At 42.2% G+C, this 18,696-nt stretch overlaps 1 protein-coding gene across 3 annotated transcripts in view; it reads right to left on the bottom strand.

Moving 5' to 3' along the window:
• Positions 1-18,249, bottom strand: part of CALD1 (caldesmon 1) — a 197,256-nt gene extending 179,007 nt beyond the window's left edge. For all 3 annotated transcript variants that reach the window (XM_011941228.1, XM_011941229.1, XM_011941232.1), the window contains exon 1: positions 17,919-18,249. The gene's annotated coding sequence lies outside the window, so the exon portion shown is untranslated. The remainder of the gene's footprint in view (positions 1-17,918) is intronic.
• Between the last annotated feature and the right edge of the window lie 447 nt (positions 18,250-18,696).

The following is an 18,696-nucleotide window of genomic DNA, read 5'->3' as shown; positions in this document are numbered from 1 at the left end:
AAATCCCGTCTCTGCTAAAAATACAAAAATTAGCCAGTGTGGTGGCGCACGCCTGTAGTCCCAGCTACTCAGGAGGCTGAGGCGGGACAATTGCTTGAACCCGGGAGGCGGAGGCTGCAGTGAGCCCAGATTGTGCCACTGCACTCCAGCCTGGCCACAGAGAGAGACTCCGTCTCAAAACAAACAAACAAACAAACAAATAAATAAATAATAAACAATTTAACCCATCTACATGATTGCTCGTTCAAGCCTGGCTGCAAGCACAGTTGCTGGGGTCAAACATGCTTTTCTTCTACTCTTCTTAGATTCTGGAGCACTTTTACACTTTAATATATTCTGCTATAGATAGTAAAATCACAGATATTACAAAGCACAAGCTCTTTCACATATGTGATCTCATGTGTTAGAAACTTAAATGCTGATAAAAGGCAGTTTTAGAAAATATGAGGGCAACAAGATTCTAAGATTCTGCCTTTGTGCACTACGTGCTTTGGTTTCAGATAAAGCTTTTAAAAAAGTTTTCTGGGTCGGGTACAGTGGCTCAGGCCTGTAATCTCAGCATATTGGGAGGCCAAGGTGGGAGGATTACTTGAGCCCTAGAGTTCGAAACCAGTTTGAGTAATGTTGTGAAACCTCATCTGTACGAAAAATAAAGTTTTTAAACTAGCCAAGTGTGGTAGCCCCAAGCTACTTGGGAGGCTGAGGCTACAGTGAGCAATGATTACACCACTGCATTCCAGCCTGGGCAACACAGCAAGGCTCTGTCTCAAAAAAAAAATGAAAAAAAGAAAAAAAATTCTCACTCCATTAGAGGAAAAGCTTCAATTGAATGGCAATCTGTTTCAATCCTCCCTTTTCAGCACTTGGGGAAACTATCAGAGTTTCTCCAAACAAGATGATTCTCAATATTGCTTTTAAAGATGAGGATGTGGCCAGTGTGGTGGCTCATGCCTGTGATCCCAGCACTGTGGGAAGCTGAGGTAGGGGATCAGTTGGGGTCAGGAGTTCAAGACCAACCTGGGCAACACAGGGAGACCCCTTCTCTACAAAAAAGTACAAAATTAGCCTGGCGTAATGGTGCTGTGTCTGTGGTTTTAGCTATTCAGGAGGCGGGGGCAGGATGATTGCTTGAGTCCAGGAGTTCAAGGTTGCAGTGAGCTATGATTGCACCACTGCACTCCAGCCTGGGTGACAGAGTGAGACTCTATCTATCTCTAAAATAAAAATAAAAATAAAAGAACGAAAGGCTGGAACTGGGGGTGGGGCAGCCCCAGCAGAGGGAGTCAGCTCTCGTGCATGAGATGATTATTGGAAACCCCAAATTCTGAACTTTGAATATGGGGTGTTTCCTTTATAAATACATGATTTCTATCTTCACCCAAAAACCAACCAGCAAAAGTCTTCATATTTCAAAGGAAGAAGAGAGGAAATCCATGTCTATGTTTTAAGACACTTTACTGCCTAATGTCCTTTTGTATTAAAGATCACATTGCTCCCTACCTTGGCATCATAGAGAAGGGAAAAGGCTGTTGGCAGTTTATAATTAAGAAGCCTGAGGCACAGGGAGGCCATTCAAAGTCACACAGATTATCAGCTGTGGACATGAGACAAGAGCCAGGGCTACTTTTCTATTAGACCACTATCTGGAGTCGAGGGCTCCTACAAAATGTAAGAGCCAAGACTTTAAAAACTTAAAACCTCATGCAAACACTCTCTCAAAAAAGAATTAGCAAGCTAGAAATAACTCCCACAGAAAGAGCAATTGTTTTATTTTAACAGAATATCTAAGAGCAGAAATAGGCAAAGGCACGAAAGTTTAAAAAAATAAAAAACAAAAATAACTCTCAAACTCCTATACTCCTTGTTTCCTAGTTACTCAGACACAGGTGGGTCAGTGGCTCCAGGCTGGCTGGGGATGACTCTATCAAGTCTTAGGGCAGTAGGGAGCTCTCTGGATAGATATTTCCGTTCCACCATCGCATAACCATGTACCTACCCAGCAGAGTGTGGGTGAAGTATTTTTTGTTACCATCAATCTTCATAAAAAGATATATATAAGCAAGAGAGCTATAGGCCACCATGGATAAAGCACAAGGCTGCCCCATAGTAATAGCACATTTCCAGCCATATCTGTCTCAGTGAGAGAAGAAACAAAAACTGGAAGAATGTGAAGAATGAGGAAAAAGAGAAAGAAAGAAAAGGAGGAGGGGGAAGGAAGGGAAAGAGAGAGGAAGGAAGGAGAGAACTTGAACAAAACCCGTATTTCTGTTCATAAAATATCTTGTATACTGTAGTATTAGTCTGTTCTCACTCTGGTAATAACGACATATCCAGGACTGGGTAATTTTAAATGAAGGAGGTTTAATTGACTCACAGTTCCTGGGGAAGCGTCACAATCATAGTGGAAGGCAAATGAGGAACAAAGTCATGTCTTACATGGTGGCAGGCAAGAGAACATGTGCAGGGGAACTCTCCTGTATAAAACCATCAGGTCTCACGAGACTTATTCACTACCATGAGGACAGCATGGGAGAGACCCACCCCCATGGTTCAATTACCTCCTGCTGGGTCCCTCCCACCACACGTGGGAATTATGGGAGCTCGAATTCAAGATAAGATTTGGGTGGGGACACAGCCAACTGTCTTCTTTCCTCATTCATTAATTTTTAGAGTATTTGGGGAAAAAAAAAAAGAAAGAAAGAAAATTATAGTCAAAATCCCCAAATAAATAAATAAATAAATAGAAAAGACAAGAGCAGCTCCTGACAGCTGACACAGTGCCATTCTGTCAAGTATTTCAGGTATCTGTGGACTGGCTTCCAGAGATTTACAAGAGGAAAACACTCTTCCTTTCTCATTTTCAAGTTGGGAAGGAGTTTCAGGCCTTCCTTGCACAACCTTAAGTCCAAGGAATATCTGGAAAATTGAAGTGATTTTTCAGAATGAACCATAAGTTGCAGATGACTGTGTCATGAGAACATTTAAAAAGAACTGAAATAAATATGTATTCTATCTTGTTGCCTAAAAGTTTATTGTTAATTATGTTAGACCTACAGCAGGCCAGGCACGGTGTAATCCTAGCACTTTGGGAGGCTGAGGCGGGCAGATCACTTGAGGTCAGGAGTTCAAGACCAGCCTGGCCAACATGGTGAAACCCCATTTCTGCTAAAAATACAAAAATTAGCTCGGTGTGGTGGCACACACCTGTAATCCCAGCTACTCGGGAGACTGAGACAGGGGAATCACTTGAACCCAGGAGGTGGAGGTTGTAGTGAGCCGATATTGCACCACTGCACTCCAGCCTGGGCAACAAAGTGAGACTCTGACTCAATTGAGAACAACAACAACAACAAAAAACCTACAGCAGCCATTGCTAGGCCTTTGGTATACATTTCTTTAGAGGATAAGATGGTCCAGATTACTGAAGTCATAACAAAGGCAATGCACAGTTAGCTTCACCAGTCACTTTCTGTTTGTTTTTCGGGTCATAGACTTTCATCATTTTCAATTCTAGTGTACATAGGCACACATACAGGAAATGCATCCCGGGAGAGCCTAGAGACATACACAGAACATGTCTCCGTAACAGTAACAGGCATGGCTGCTTGCGTGCTGTAGGGATTCTTTTAGTCTCTGGGTAGAGGTGCTGAAGGGGTGAACAGTCTACTCAGGGCTCCTCTGAGACCCAAAGCAGCTTGTAACATTTGGTGGCTTATTTTGAAGTGTGTACAGTATATGTGCTCAGCTGTGCCTTGATTTGTTTCTGAAATGCAGGGACTATGTTCTGCATGTATCCTGGCAGACAGGCGTGGCCGCTGTGAGCTGCAGTCCAGTCTGTACCCAAAAGAAGGAAATCAAGGGAGAAGAAGAATTGAAGTGGTGAGACAAGATAGAGAGCAGAGTAGAGGAAAGTGAGGGAATGAGGAGGAGATAACGGAAGACAGAACTACAAAAACACAAAGGTTCTTGGGGTTGAAATAAAAAAGAAGGACCAGAACATAAAAGGTTTAAAAAAGAAAGGTATACAAATAGAGGGAGTGGTTGATAGGTAAAGAGAGATTTACGGAAAGCAGAAAACCACACCATGATAGAATAAGCATCCACTCCAGAGTGCCTGGGACAGTCCCACTTCAGGACTGCGTTTTTGGGAATTTATTAACAGCTGCTTCTTTCCCTCTTCAAATGTCCCAGTTTGATGATACATGGTCATCCTGTCTATAGACTACCCCTGGCCTAAGACAGAGAAGCCATGAGCAGGACCAAAGCTGGGAAATGGGCACCAAGAAGAGCTTTAGGGAAGGGACAGAGAGAAATAATGGCTAAAATAAAATACTTTTAAAAAAGAACATGAAAAATGGAGACAAGACACAATGTAGAGGCACTTGTAACCAATTAGAGCAAAGACAGATAAAGTGAGAAGGGCTGTTGAGAGAAAAAGTATAAAAATTTAAGGAGGGATAGAGAGGAGCAAGAGGAAAACAAAGACAAGAGACAAATGATTCAGAGCCCAAATATGTGTAGGTTTCAAATATTTTTCCTTGTGTCTGGGGATTTGTGGTTGTGATCAGCATATATAAAAATGATGGAAAAGGGCCACCCTCTTTGGGCCCTGTGCAGGCACGCACAAGGTCCCTCTGTGGCTGCCTCCCTGGCCCGGCGGGCTACGCTGAAGCTGCTCCCCTCTCAGCGCCTGCCTCCCTGGCTTGCAGGCTGCCCTGGCCAAGCCTTCCCACTGAGCCCCCTCCTTGGCTCCCAAAGGCCTCATACCAGATGGTCTGCCTCCGTGGTTTCATAGCTGTCCACAGATAGGCCACAGTATGTGAAGCCGTACTTCAGTGCGTCATTTCGAAAACCTCTTTTGACTTTTAACGGGATCAGAATCTCATATTGAGAAAGGCAGAAAGTAAATGTCAAAGGCAAGTTCAAAAGGCCAAGGGATTTCTAGCAAAGCATTCCCTTAGACCCAGTGGAAAGATAGAACACCAGCGGCAGTAGGGTCTTTGGCACTTGAGCTTCGGAAAATGTGTCATATGGATTTCTACCACCATTTTGAGTTGGGTCATACTGTGGGTTGAACTGTATCTCCCCCGAGTATTCATATGTGGAAGCAGTCCTAATGCCTGAGACCTCAGAATGTGACCTTATTTGGAGATAGGGTCTTTACAGAGGTAATTAAGTTAAAATGAGGTCATGAAGGTGGCCCCTAATCCAATACAACTGGTGTCTTTATAAGAAGAGGAGGCCAGGCTCGGTGGCTCACGCCTGTAATCCCAGCACTTTGGGAGGCCAAGGCAGGCAGATCAACTGAGGGCAGTTCGAGACCAGCTTGCCCAATATGGCGAAACCTTGTCTTTACTAAAAATACAAAAAATTAGCCTGGTGTGGTGGCGGGTGCCTGTAATCTCAGCTACTCGGGAGGCTCAGGCAGGAGAACTGCTTGAACCTGGGAGGCGGAAGTTGCAGTGAGTCGAGATGGTGCTACTGCACTCCAGCCTGGGCAACAAGAGCCGAAACTCCATCTCAAAAAAAAAAAAAAAGAAGAGGAAATTTGGATGCAGATACACATTCAGAAAGAATGCTATGTGAACACGAAGATAACCATCTACAAGCAAAGGAGAGAGGTCTGGAACAGAGACTTTCCTCACAGCCCTTGAAGGAACCAATCGTGCTGACACCTTGATCTGGGACTTCTAACCTCCATCCAGAGATAAATTTGTTTGTGGCATTTTGTTATGGCGTCTGATATGGTTCGGCTGTGTCCCCACCCAAATCTCACCTTGAATTGTAATAATCCCATGTGTCAAGGGCAGGGCCAGGTGAAGATAACTGAATCACGGGGGCAGTTTCCCCCATACTATTTCCGTGGTAGTGAATAAGTTTCAGGAAATCTGATGGTTTTATAAATGGGAGTTCCCCTGCACAAGCTCTCTTGCCTGCCACCATGTAAGACATGACTTTGCTCCTCATTCGCCTTCCACCATGATTGTGAGGCCTCCTCAGCCATGTGGAGCTGTGAGTCCATTAAACCTCTTTCTTTATAAATTACTCAGTCTTGGGTATGCCTAATAAACTAGTACTCCAGATGCAATCTCATCAAAGATGATAGTTAGGAGAAGATGACCAGACTATTTACAGGTTTTGTTTTTAGTTTTTTGTTTTTCATTTCCCTGGGGACACTAAATGATGCCTCTTTGAATTATCTGAAAGTGTGGGCTCTCTGTATGGCAAGATGGAACTGGCTGTCTTTGAGGAAATGGTTTCAACTGTTCATGCCTCTGTTTCTCCCTTTATAAAGTTGGTTACTGAGCCTGCATTCTGAAGTGCCCATTGTGGCCGGGCATGGTCCCTGTAACCCCAGCAACTTTGAGAGGCAATAGCAGGCAGATCACTTGAGGTCAGGAGTTCAAGACCAGCCTGGCCAACATAGTGAAACCCCATCCCTACTAAAAATACAAAAAATTAACTGGCCATGGTGGTGTGTGCCTGTAATCCCAGCTACTCAGGAGGCTGAGGTGGGAGAATCGCTTGAACCCGGGAAGCAGAGGTTGCAGTGAGCCGAGATCGCGCCACTGCACTCCCTCCTGGGTGACAGAATGAGACTTCATCTCACAAAAAAAACAAAGTGCTCATTGTGTCTGAGTCTTAAGGCAAAGAGTGATCCCGTGAATATTCTCAGCTTTGGACAAGAAGGTCAAACTTAGATGTAAAGTCTTCTTAATAAGCACTCTTTCTGAGAGTGGCTGGAAGGTGAGTGGACACTAACTTCTTTTGTAAATCCTTGGACAGAGAAATACAGTCCTTGACTTTCTACCTGACCCATGCAGAAGCAGCTCTGTCTTGGCCTTTTGAGTACCTTTTGGATATGTTGGCTTTTTGAATACCTCAACTGATCCTCTGCCTTTTAAAAAAATTTTACATAATCAAACACCAAAACAGCTTGAAGTCTTTGTACAAGTAGTTGAATCCTTTAGTGCCTAATGTCAGAGAAAATCTCCCATTGAGTCAGGGAGAAGGATGGAAACTGCTTGTTAAACTATCTCTGGTACCAGAAAAAGAAAACAAAAAACTACTTCTCTGACTTTCTTTCTTTCTTTTTTCTGTTTTTTTTTTTTTTAATTTAATTTAACTGCTCTAGGTCTAGATCCTCATCTTGTCTAACTCTAACTTGAGCAATCTCTCCAGTCAATAGTGAAAGGAATGGTGTTTAGCTCTGTTTCCTTATATGGCAGAGAATGACAATGTGCTTGTCTAGTTGAACTGCAGCATGGCTCCCTGACAAATTATAATGACTGGTTACGGAAACCTCCTGCTCTGGTTTCCATCGCTTTCTTGGGGGAGGACGCAGAGCAGATAGCTGTAGGGAAATGGAGAGGGTTGGCATTAGGGAGCAACTTTGAACAGCTCTGGCATTTTCCAGCAGTGTGACTTTGGGCAAGTTATTTGATTTACTTTACTGCTATGAGAGAGCAGTCCTCAACCAGAACAGTGCCTAACACATAGCTAGTATGCCAGCAAGGTAGCTGAATGAGCTAGCTTATCTTCTCAACCATCCTTAACCTGTGAGGACTTCAGATAACTATCAATCCATTGCTATTCAGTCTCTCTCCCAAGTTCAGTACCTTTTCTCCAGATAAATTCCAGTTTCCTTCTTCCCTCCCTCCTCTTCTCCCTTTTCCCTTCCTCCCTCTCTCTCCTTTCTCTCTCTTTCTCTTTCTTTTTCTCTTTTCCCCTCCCTCCCTCTTTTCTTACTCCCGCTCATTCCAGGTCTAAAACACCGAAAACCTACAAAACAACCCAATCTCAGGAATAATACAACTCTTTAGCTATACTAGATAAAATGATTTAAAATGTTAAAGGTAGCACACATTTGTTGATAAGGGCAAGCGGGTAAACCTTCTGATTGAAGAGGACAGTGGAAGTTGTCTGCTTTCTGTAGAGCAGCAAGGTTCATGCTTCAGAGATAGAAATATCTATTTAGAAAGTGCGTATGCTGATCTGAAATAGGACTTCCTAGAACTTGTATCTATTGGTCCTAGTCTTACCTCCTGGAGACCCCAAATATAGAAGCAGTCAGCCCTTTTTAATCTGTCTACAGGATGGCCTAGAGGAGGCAACAGGGGACAGTGTGTGGCTAAGCCCCACGCTTACAGATAGCCTCCACCGGAAATCACAACCAATAACTGACCATTTGTAATTTAGTGTCTATCACGTATGTGCAAAGCAGTTTTGAGATATTACTTCTAGTAGTTGTGACAACTACAAAATGGAGGAGAAATCATCCCCATTTTGCAAAGTGGTGAATTTGAGATTCAAACTCAAGTTCTCCTGACTCCAAAGTTTGTTCTCAAATAGATCGCAATTCTTTCTAGAACTACAAACAAAAGAGGAGTCTCAGTCACGTGGAGTAATTAGCAAGGGGCAGCATAGCATGGTGGTGAAGAAGGTGGGCAATGCCTCCAGATTATCCCGGGTTTAGATCCTGACCCAGCTACTTACTAGCTGTGGGACCTTACCTGTATTACTTAATCTAATTGTAACTCAGTTTCTTCATCTGTAAAATTAGCTGTTATGAAGATAACTTATTTTATTTTTCCTAATAAAAATCTATACACTACTTAGCATGTGCCAGGCACTGTTCTAAACACTGAGCAATGATACAATTCACTAGAAATTAATGAGCTCCAACATGAACATTGATTGGCTTCAGGTATCTTTAAGGAAGAAATTATAGACTTTTTTTCTTTTTACTTTTTACTTTTTTCTGAGACAGGGTCTCATTCTGTCATCCAGGGTGGCGTGCATTGGTGCAATCTCAACTCACTACAGCCTTAACCTCCCAAGCTCATGTGATTCTCTCACCTTAGCCTCCCAAGTAGCTGGGACTGCAGGTGCACACCACCATGCCCGGCTAATTTTTGTATTTTTTGTAGAGACAGGGTTTCACCATTTCACTTAGGCTGGTCTTGAACCCTTGCACTCAAGCAATCTGCCTGCTTTGGCCACCCAAAGTGCTGGGACTACACGTGTGAGCTACCACTACCAACCTGACGTTTATTTCTTTCACTCATTTAACTCATTTATTAATACTATATGCAGGAAACAGGACATTTTTAGGCTCAAATCACAGCACTGAAAAAGGCAGACAAAGTCTCTGCTTTCATAGTGCTTATGTTCTGGGAGCAGAAGAAATAAATAAGCAAGCAAACAAACAAATATGCAATCATAAGCATACATTATGAATACGCATGTAACTGAACGACAGAGGTATTCCGATGGACTCTCCAAAGCAGAGCTAATTTTACCACTGCATCCCTTAGGATCAGTGCCGTGCTAGTCAATGTTTAGCAACAAGTTCTTGGGGGAGGGGGAGGGGAGTCTGCTTTGTAGCATGGGCTGATTTCTGTTGTGTAATTACTTCCATCATGGTCAATTTCAAGTTCTGAATATGACATCACTGAGTGAAGAATTGGGAAGAAAAGCTCAGTTGCACAGCATTTTATACAGTATTTCCACCATATAACCACAATAGATGTAACTAACCTCAAGAGAATAGATAATAGTGAAACATAGTAAAATAATTAGGAAGAGTTTTGAATATTTATTATCTTGGCTTTTCATATAATGTGTTTAATTATAAGCTTATATGATTTAGTTTTTATAATGGCTGTGTTTTACAACTGGCTCTCAAAATTCTCGAAAGTTTAACAATCAGCTTTTGGAAGCCAGTATGAGTTTGGGGTGCAGAGAAAGTGGGGACAGTGTTAGAGATGAAGGAGACCGAGTCCAGATGATGTCATTGTACAGAGGTGGATTCTAATCTAATTCCTTTTTAGCTGCTCTTCTCCAACAAGCTCTGCTTCCATGTACACACGGAAGCACCTGCCCTCTAAACCAAAGAGCATGGGTACAAATATAGTAACAATTTTGACATTCTTACTAGATCAGGTCACTCTTACAGAGAAACTTTTGGCTCTCCAATCGTTAGTGAATATAATTCATGCAGTCAGTGCTCTGACTATGGTAGATTCTTCTGTGCAATACGGAATATGTAATTCCTAACTGCTGAATAAAGGAAGAACCTAGAGATACATTTTCTGTCCTTCTGCAAAAGCAAATTATCCCCCGTCCATGCACTCAAAGTCTCCTGTCTCTTAGGGTCCACATACTTTCAAAAAGGCCACCCAGGGAAGCATCTAAACCAGGGGCTGTGATGACTCCAGCCCTAGAGAAGATGTAGGGGTGAGGGTGGAGGTGGAGGAAGCTTCTCCCCTCTTCAGGATTTGCGCATCCTCACCACAAAGTGGAAACAGAGAAAAACATCTTCAGCTTTTCCTAGGAAGCGAAATATGTGCTCAAAACCTCCTAAGAACAGAAATGCTTAAATTGTTTTTCTCCTAGATTCACCCCTCCCCCTAAGCCTAAATTTCCCTTAGTAATGATGGCTGGAAAAGGAAGTGGGAAATAGCATGACAAATTTTATTCTTGCCACATTTCCAGTGCTTTACAAAAGCAAATGCTGGAAATCTCATCAGAAAAGTTTGACCTTACGGGGTTGATAACTTTGTGCTTAAACCGAAAAAAAAAAGCAAAATTAAGGTTTTGCTTTTCTGGCCAAACCAATTATTTGGCATATGCAACTATAATTTTTAGAAAGAAATTATTCAAAACTAAAGACATAGGCTTCTGAGGAATAAGAAACTACATACATCTACTATCAATTATTTTAACGATAGGTACACAGAACTGTTTCTGAGCCAGGATGTTTTATCAGAGTCACCAGGGAGCTTTTACAAACTACAGATACCTGGACCTCCTTCTAGACCCACTGAATCAGAGTCTCCAGAGCATAGGTCTCAGGGATGTGTATTTTCAAAAGGCTCTACAGTTGATTCTGATTAAGATACTGGTTAAGATCCACGGGTATATAGGCAGATTGGGCTGCATTGTATAACCTAAATTTGCTAACTGTTAAAATATGCTCTCTTACTATCAGGGGAAGTAATGTGGTATCTTGAAAAGGTTAACTGCTTGGAACTTAGGAGCTGTGTGTTTTGGAACTATCTTACCACGAATTAACTGGATGACTTTGGTCAAGTTACTTGGTTAGTTCTTTCATTCAACAAATATTTATTCTGATTCTGCCTTGTGCCACGCACTGGTTACATATGAACGAAAAAAAAGTAGAGGTTCTCTGCCCTTATGTGTCTGACAGATCAATAAGACAGGGCAGACGTTAATCAAAGAAACCTACAAATACATATATAATTTTACTTGGTGTGGCTAGGCTTTGGAGAATAAAAAGTAGATCACGGGTTCCTCTTTTAAAAAGAATTTCTACTTAAGATCCCAAATTTCCTGTCCCAACCTTCCCACGCATAACATAATTATATGTTTTAAGTCCACTCATTTATAAAACACAAAACCAAAAACTACTATGACTTCAATAACTCCTTTAAATAAATTAGCATTTTATCATTATAATGTAGGTATATAATTAAAAAAATAGTAGCACATATGATGTAAGATGTATTATTTACTCACAGCAGCTTGCCAAAAGCACTTGCTGCATATACAGATTTGTTTACCTCTTCCAATGACTTTGTGACCTCCCAGGGATCCACCACCCAGAGGTTAAAAACCTACAGACCACATTAATGAAGACTAAAACATGGTACTTGAGTAGACATGGCCCTTTTCTTCCACCACAGATAACACTATCAGTGACCACATTTTCCCCTCCCCTCTGAGCTTAGACTCATCCTCAGAATCCTTCTTAACATGCCAGTTGGTTGGAGCTGGCATACAGATGAAAAATTATATGTACTCCTTGGACTAAATGAGCTCCTAAGGTCTTGCCCAGCTTAAAAATTCTATGAATTTGTATATTCAATGCTGTTCTGCTGCCTTGAGGAACACAAATGCCTTCTCCCATGTTCATATAAAAGTACCCCAAATATTAGAAGATATTTATGTGGCCTCCTCATTTTCTTTTCTTTGGGATAAACAGCTCTAGATCCCTTATCTGTTCTGCATATATTTTGCCTCCTGACTCCCTCCAGCCTTTGATGCTCACCCTAGAATGCATATGTGTCCGTGTCTTTCTGAAAAATGAGCCCAGAACAGAGCACGGAGTCCCATTTGGGATCTGAACTGTGCAGAACTCAGGGGATTTTTTACTCTACTTGACAGACACCATGATGGGTGCTCAATGGATTAAAAATTACATTGCAAATAATGCTTAGATCTGAAACTTCCAGTGATTAAGAGTGCACCAGCTTTTATGCATTCACCTTATTATGTATTGTGGTTTACATTGAGTTGTGCTTGTTTTTATTTATTAAAATTGTTAAATCATTACACATTAAATCTTCAAGACTGCTTTCATTTGAAGGGAGCCATATCACATGGAAGGTTCATATGAAGTTTCTTGCCAACAATAATATCCAGAATGTTTTTTCCCAAAATCTTTCTGAGATAGATGATTCTTATCCTTTCAGTTGTCAGTGGTGCAAACTTCCAGATTAATCTCCCTTAACACTGGCTCACTGGGTCATGTCACAGTGATCATCAAGAACTGTGTAATCATTCATTGGGTGTTTGCCTCTCTAGGAATTTATTCACCTGAAAATTCAAATGATTCCCATTGAGAGCTGTTGGACATTTCAGCTAATTTGCCTTCCATGCTCAATTTCTCTTCTAACTAAAATTACCCATTGAGCTCTTCTTTGCCCAGGGCTGACCACTGCCTGGATCAGAGTCATTCATCCATAGGCATGCCTGTGCCTTTGATGTCCTCCTCCTACTAAAGGATTTGCCATAGACAATAGTCTTTGCCTGAACCAATCAGACTTCCTCTCTCAGGACTGGACCTGGAAGCACAGAAGAAATTTTCCAGTTGATAGAACAACAGAAAGAGGCAGACACGTGCACTGAGCTGAGTCACACTAGTGGAAAGGGATGGAGTAAACTTCCATGGACCGCTGCTGGGATCCTCTCACCCACCTTGACTTTAACTCTACTCTCTGTGGGCCCTGGTCCTATTTGGGCTTCTGCTCTTGGATATCCCTGTGATCCCATCCCTTCGTTAATCTATGTCTTATAATCCTGGCCCTTTACTTGAGCTACCAAAGTTTGCTCACACAGAGGTCTATTTCTTCTTAACACTGGGCCATGTGCTCCCCCAGACTTCACCTTATTCATCCATACACTGCTACGCTAAGTTCTGCCTGACTTCTGATTCTTTACTCACCTGGCTGTCATGTGCAACTTAGCCCATTTTTGTAACTTATATCCATTCTGGCTTAGACTGGTCCTCCTGACCCCAGTGGAACTAGTATCTTTGATGCCAATTGGTCCTTGGGCCTCTTGGGCACTTTGCCTTGGTCCTGCCGGTCTTTAGCACAAAGTGAAGTCAGCCTGGTTCCTCAGCAATACATCTTGAGACAAGTGATGAGGAATGTTATATGTGGGTGTCACAAGGAACTAATTATATATTCCTACTTAATATGTTTATCTCCAAGTGAGGTTGTTCCCTTTTAGTCAAGTGCTTTCATGGAGTATTCACAAAACAATGCCAGAAGCCTCAGGATACCATCACAAAGCAAATTTATCCTCAAGTTATACATCATTTATACATATACATATATTTTCAAAGAAAAGCCACGTACTGAAATGAGTGCCCAATTTACTAAAATTTTTTAAAAATGTATTTTCCTTCAACTATTCCCTCACTGCTGCTTAGCAAGCTTTTTATTAACTTCTTGGTGTTCTTTTCACGTACACTTAATAGCAGCCATTCCTGGATTTCTCTAGCCCCCAAGAGCTCCCCATAGAAAACTGCTTCTTTTCTGGAAATGACCTTCTTTTCTTTGAAATGGAGGCCATATGAGGCAATCTCCGCCTATACATCTGTGTATTTGTCCCCTCTTTTCTTCCTTCCAGATCTGGGAAACAAAAATGGACACCTCCACTTGTGTTCTGATCCCATCCAGCCTTGTCTTCTATGGGGATCCACACCTGACCCCACTCCCCATCTTACATGCTCCAGCTCAAAGGCCTCTCACCTGTCAATCATGAAGGGTGGGTTTACAAAGGGAACTTAAGGGTTCACAGTTTTTATCAGATTCTCAAAGGTTTCCACAGCAACAACACAGGGAAGAACAACACAGGGAACAACCTCATCACCCCTCCCTCACAGCCCAGGTCATACTTTCCCCCCCGCCCCCTTCCCACAGCCTTACCCACAGCCTGCCAGTTGTGAGTTTGGGGTGAGAAGCAGAGTGGGTCCTTACCACAAAACATGCTCTGACATCTCCTCTGTTTGTGTGAGTGGCTTTCCCTAGCTAGAACGCATCTGTGCTAGAGTGTTCTTCTGTGCTCTGGGCCTAATCTTAGAGCTGGTCCCTGCAAATAGTCAATGTTGGATCCAGAAAGTTCCCTATCCGGCACGGGGGTGGGGGAGCAGGGAAGAGGCTAGAGGTGGAGGCCTGGGGGTAAGGAAGTTAGGGATGCCTTCCTACAAGGCCCAGGCATGACGTGCTGGGATTCATTCCATGCTTTTGGCTAGAGGTAGAGAAGCTGCCTCATTTACTAAGGCCTTTATGTTGTCAGTACTTTCTCACTGGTCTTCTGCTCAAGTGGATCTTTGGATTTCCTGGTTCCTGGATATTGCCTTGTACCGCTGATGGCCCATCTTATTCCACTTCCTTATATTTGTGTCCTCTTGGTCCGTGATCATCAAAGTAAAAATTCAGACAACATTGGGATAGACCAGTATTCACTGGACATGGCTCAGGGCTCTAGAAAGAACTAGGAGCGAGAAGATACCACTCAAGGGTCCTCAAATATGAGAAAGGAAGAGATCATTAGGGATACTAGGTAAGAAGTGGAGGATCCCAGCCAAGAGGAGCATAATATCCAGAGGACTCAAATGATAGGCAGTTCAAGGTATAGAATCTGCAAGGAAGAGGGGGCAAAGAGCTTCATCTCATTTGGACATCTTAACCACTATGGGACATAGGAGAAGCATGACCAATGTCCATTCTGCACTCCAAGATGAAGTCAAAAGCTGATGATTTCCTCAAAGGTCAGGGTTACTTAAGTAGAGGAACCAATACTAGAACTGAGATTTTGTAGCGGTTCTCATAAGTTAAGCCTCTGCCAAAAGTATCTATTTAAGCCACCCTTCTACTCAGGACTTATGGGCATCTCTCCAATAGCAAACTTGGATTTGTCACCCTGACAGATGAAGAACTTTCAGTAAGGAGCTAATGGTATCTTCTGAGGCTCTAAGAGAACTTACGCAGAAAATCCCCTTTTGAAGTCTGGAAATTCTTTGGCAGCATCCCTCTAACCTCCTCCTTAGTCCTACCGTGCTATTTGCATACCACTCTATCAGCATTTCTCCTGTGCCCCGACCACATTTCTGAAACGTGATAGACTACAGGAAATGGGAAACCAGCAAATCTCTTTTCATGCCCATCTCTAAGTCACTTCTGTGTCTTGCTAAGGAATGACTAACTAGTAATCACCCTATCATGAAAATGGCAAATGGAGAAAATTACAGGTGTTTCTACAAAAAGGCCTGCTGAGGTGCATTTTAATTATGAGAACAGAGAATGCTTGGGCTAGATTCTGGAACTTTATATGGCTGACCACAGGACAAACTTATTCTATCTGCCTAAGAGGAGGAGATTCTCAGACCAGTCACAGGAGCCAATTAGAATTGTTAATAATGCTAATAATAAGGCTGTTGCCTTACTGTCAGGAAATGCTTTCATGTATCTCATGTAAAATCCTTTAAGCTGCAGTTTGAGCCTGGTTCTTCGTCTCCTAACTTTAATATAAGAATTGTGTATTTACTTAAGGAAATATTTTGATTGGAATGATTGAAATTACACATTCTATTTGCTTCGAATATTTGAAACAACCCTGCGCTTTACTTATGGATCAACCCATTGTACATACATTCCTTGTGTGTCCTAGGCTCAACTCTTAGTGACTTTTTGTTCTGAAATTTTGCGATTATATTTCCGAAATGAAAGTTACTGTGCTTTCATTGTGCTCCTTTGACCTCACTATGTGGGGAAGTATGTTCTAGGTAACATTCAACAGGAAGGAAGTAGCACAAAGAACTGCCTAAAATTCAGCATAAACTCAAATCCTCTCTCTCTATCTCTACCTATACAGCAGAACACCTAAAGTGTTACTTTGAAAAACCTAAAGTGTCTTTATGGTTGTTGGGGGTGGGGAGCCCAAGAGGAGGGGGATGGGGGATCCGGAGAGAGTGGTCATAGCGCATTTTGAACTTTCAGGGATTCTGAGATGTTGGTTTCAAAATGGAATTTATCCTCAAATCCCAAGATTATAGATTTCCTTCCAAACTGCATTCCCTTCATGGTTTAGAGAACAGTTAAAAGAAAAATTGCTCTCAATATTTTGATTGACATTAAAAACACTGTGAAAATAGTTTGGAACTTGATCTCTTCGAGGGAAGGACAGTAATTAAACTATAGCTTTCGCCTGCAGCTTTTCTCTCACACTTACTCAGAACTGTTCCAGGGAAGGAAATTCACAGGGAATTTTGTTCTCATATATCACTTCTAGAAGGAGAAAGAGGCATTCCCAAGAAAATTATCCCCAAACTTCTAAATACAAAGAGAAAAGGTTATTTAATGAATCTCAACCCCAAACCACCGCATTCCATGGAATAAAATCCAGTTGAATCAGTCATTTGCAGCTGGTAGTCTTTCATAGCCAGCACTATTAAAAAATAATCAGATTTACCCTGCTTGCCATATAGCATCTAGTCTTCACTCAAGTTCTAGCTGTATATGTCGGGTTTTGGCAAACACATTAGAAGGATTTTCAGTTTACAAGTCCATCTGCATAGTCCTGTTAACAGAAGGGATCTATAAATACCAAGCACTTTGTTCTCATCCACTTTTTTTGACCATGTATTGCCACAGCACTAAAATTCCCCCACCGCTTACAATCAGCTCTTTCTAAAAGGAATTCCAGGCTACTACCAACTAACTGCCTTGTACTACTGTTTCAGACACCCAAATATGTCTATCTCGATATAAAGGACTGCCTCTTCCCTTTCTAAACCACATTTCCAATCGACATCTCTTCAGATTATCTAGACACACTCAGGCACACTTTCAAACAGAAAACAAGATTTCTTAAAAAAATAGTTTGGTAGGACGTTAAATGTGCTTTCTCAAAACACACCCACTAGCGCATGCATTCTCTTGTTATTAGGTTTTATAGGAAACAGACCAGCCTAGGCATCTTCTGTCTTAGCAAATATCCCATCAGTGACATTAACCCAACCAGTACTAGGTGCTAGTGATCTCTCCATCGCTGATCTTATTTCCTTGCAACTCTGGAAGTCTAGTTTTAAATACTGGCAGCAGACTATAACGCAAATGCCTTTGGTTAAAAAATCATTCCTTTTGGCTTCTCATCAACCTAAAGAATTGTTGGTTTGTTTTTTTTTTTAAAGCAAAACCACTTTAAATCTTTAGCAATAAAAGATGCAGAAGAGACTGTGTGAGCAGTCTGGTGCAGTAGTAGGCTTGCTAACACTGGCCTTTGGATATCAGGTATAATCTCATATGGCTGTCCAAAACAAAAGGCTATCCTAATCAAAGTTGCCAGTGCTCCCTAAATGTAAGTCTCTATATGGTCGCTCTTCTTGTCCCAACTCTAAAAACAAAACTTGAAATCTCATCCTGTTTGCCTTCCGGGAATATCCGTATGGCAGGGAAGTCCAGTCAGGCTCCAGAGTTTGCATGGTTTATTGCTTCGAACATTCTTGCATCTCCAGCTACCTTAGCCAGGAATGTTGACTGAAAACCGGAGAAAGTCCCCAGATTCTCTCTAGAAGGAAAAAAAGAAAGCCTTCTGTGCCTTACCTCGTAGGCTGAAACTTCTTCCCGGGGACTGTCGAAAAGGAAGGACTGATTTCTTTAAGCAGGAGCACAGCCAGAGAGCAGGCAGGCAGGCAGGCAGCCGAATACACACTGCTCTATTCAATAGAACTCCAGACCGCCCTTCCTTGGCCCCTCCCAGAAGTCCATGCTAAGTGAACACATATCCCCTATGTTTACAGTCGGCAGGCGGTGGTATGCATTGTCCTGTCGTTTTTCTAATAGGCAGCCAATGACGACACCCCAGCCAAGGTGGATGCAGCCTGCCTGTGGAGATGCCTGTCATTCCCTAGGCATGCTCAGGAAATCACTCATCAGAAAACCCAGGACCTAAAAAGCTCTGAAACTGCGTGCAGGCTGCCAAAACCAGCCTGCTCCATGCCCTTTTTTGGTTATCCTTAGCAGGGCCTCTGGAAGTGAATCCATTGTCAGGAACAATCATAAGAAATGTTAATCTTGGAGAGGCTGTCTTGTAGAACACGAATGCAGCAATAAAAAGAAAGCACAGTCTCTGAAACAAAAAGTTAACAGATCAGTTTATTGGGCGTGGGGGTGGGGAAGGCTTCTTACCAGAGAGAGTCTTAATAGTATATTTCTTTTCAAAGTACTTGTACGTACAAAATGAGTTTAAATTGTTATGCAATTCTAAAACCTAAAGGAGACAGGACCTGGGTCTGCTGTGCAGACTAAATTCTAGCCTGAAAGAGGCACAACTCCCCAAAATATGTCGGCATGTGTTATAAAAACAAGTGACCGAAGGGAA

Source organism: Colobus angolensis, unplaced genomic scaffold (genome assembly GCF_000951035.1).
Source record: "Colobus angolensis palliatus isolate OR3802 unplaced genomic scaffold, Cang.pa_1.0 Scaffold2, whole genome shotgun sequence".
Taxonomy (NCBI): domain Eukaryota; kingdom Metazoa; phylum Chordata; class Mammalia; order Primates; family Cercopithecidae; genus Colobus; species Colobus angolensis.
The sequence above is the reverse complement of the archived record's forward strand: the minus strand, read 5'-3'. Positions and strand labels throughout refer to the sequence as shown.